This window comes from Mchenga conophoros, linkage group LG4 (genome assembly GCF_057382185.1).
Source record: "Mchenga conophoros isolate Kocher_MC1m ecotype Shallow Benthic linkage group LG4, M_conophoros_male_GT1.1, whole genome shotgun sequence".
NCBI lineage: Eukaryota > Metazoa > Chordata > Actinopteri > Cichliformes > Cichlidae > Mchenga > Mchenga conophoros.
The window spans coordinates 4,971,988-4,973,907 of NC_140529.1; the positions used below are offsets into that span (position 1 = coordinate 4,971,988).

A 1,920-nucleotide genomic window follows, 5' to 3' on the forward strand; every position below is an offset into this window, starting at 1 on the left:
CTTGGTGCTGCATTACAACCGCAACAAGGGAGGCGTCGACAACCTGGACAAGGTCGTGAGCACGTACAGCTGCAGGAGAAAGACCTGCAGGTGGCCCGTGGCCCTTTTCCACAACATGGTCGACGTGGCGGCCTACAACGCATTCGTGCTGTGGAGGGAAATTCACCCCGACTGGATGGCGGGCAAGCTCACCAAACGACGGCTCTTCCTCGAGCGACTGGGCAAAGCGCTCGTGCGCCCCATGCTCGAAGCCAGGGCGTTAGCGCGAGGACGGGGAGGAGGCCGAGTCGCGGGCCGAGGTACTGCCACCGAGGCCGACGCTCGTACTACTCGCACCGCCGACGCTACGCCACACGACTCCTCTCCGGTCAAGAGGCGAAGGTGCCGCGTGTGTCCCAAGAGCAAAGACGTCAAGACCAAGATCCTGTGCCACGAGTGCCGAGTGTACGTGTGCACCAACTGCGCCGTCACGTACTGTCCCAACTACGCCGCTTCACACACCGACGCTCCCCAGACGCCGCCGACGTCGTAATAACACAAGCGCCCCTCGGGGGTCCTAGCGACCCCCACCCTAATCATCATAATAACACACACGCCCCTCGGGGGGTCACCACGCCCCACGCCCCGAGAACAGGCGGGCGCACAAGGGTTAAACTGTCATTTGTGTCTTGAAGTGCAGAAGCTTACGGCACCTGGTATTCCCAGGCGGTCTCCCATCCAAGTACTGGCCAGGCCCGACCCAGCTTGGCTTCCGAGACCAGACGAGATCAGGCGTGTTCAGGGTGGTGTGGCCGTAAGCGAGGGACTGTTTCAGAAACAGCCTCTTTATACATGCTGTGATGACACGGTCGTGCTTACGTTTTTTTATGTCCTGTATACAAGTTGAATTCTCCAAAGCACAAAAATGTTGGACTTCCAAATGGTCCTAACACACTGTGTGCTCTCTGTCACTTTAACACTGTGCTGTGAGAAACTAACATGTGTTATTATGGTGACGTTACCGCGGGAAAAGCATTTTTGCAGCTCAGTGTTGAAGCTGCAGTTCACAACAAAGGTTTGCATGTTTTCGCTGTAACATGTGAAGCTTAGCACAATACTATATTTTAAAGTGCGTGACATTTGCCAAGTATAAAAGGTCTTTTATAGCGGGCTTCCCTCGCTTACGGCCATACCACCCTGAACACGCCCAATCTCGTCTGATCTCGGAAGCTAAGCAGGGTCGGGCCCGGTCAGTACTTGGATGGGAGACCGCCTGGGAATACCAGGTGCTGTAAGCTTTTGCACTTCCACACACAAACTGCAGAGGGCGCCGCTGCTCACTCAGTGGAGGCAGCTTCAGGAAAAGCTTCATGACAACGCTCCTGATTGTATTTCGCTTTTGTGCAAAACAAAATAACAAGAACGAAATATTTAGGAAATACACAAACTTATTTATTCTGTAAATGTAGAAAATGTCTGTGGCTAGTCCGTCTGGGCTCAGTCGAGAGGAACTTGTTAACCTTGTAGTGTGCAGCACAGTGTCAACCTGACACCCATGTTCACTATTGTAGTCTGTTCAGAGAGCTACGCTTCCACTGCTGTAGATATATTCATAGCACTCTGTAGATCTGTTTACCTCACACCGATACATCTGTATATATGTAGTACATCTGTATATTTGCTCTTATTGCACTTACTGATAAGATGCAAACTGTATTTTGTTACCCTGTATTGGACATGTGTAATGACAGTAAAGTTGAATTCTAAATGCTAAACATTTAAACAAAAGCAGCTACACAGCTACAGGAAAAGTTTTTAGAAGTGATTTTTAGAAGGCCAGTAAAGAGAGCATGGAGACAGATGGAGGATGCCAAATCCACTGAATCTACACGCTTCCTGTTTCCACCTCATCCTTCCAGTGCTCTACTATACTCCCTGCTC

At 50.9% G+C, this 1,920-nt stretch overlaps 2 non-coding genes across 2 annotated transcripts; one reads left to right on the forward strand and one right to left on the reverse strand.

Moving 5' to 3' along the window:
• Nucleotides 1-680: 680 nt before the first annotated feature.
• Nucleotides 681-799, reverse strand: LOC146575356 (5S ribosomal RNA). Its single transcript, XR_014892374.1, has one exon. It is a non-coding gene; the product is annotated as a 5S ribosomal RNA (ribosomal RNA).
• A 359-nt stretch (nucleotides 800-1,158) lies between these two features.
• LOC146575357 (5S ribosomal RNA) lies at nucleotides 1,159-1,277 on the forward strand. The gene has a single exon (XR_014892373.1). It is a non-coding gene; the product is annotated as a 5S ribosomal RNA (ribosomal RNA).
• The last annotated feature ends 643 nt before the right edge of the window (nucleotides 1,278-1,920 follow it).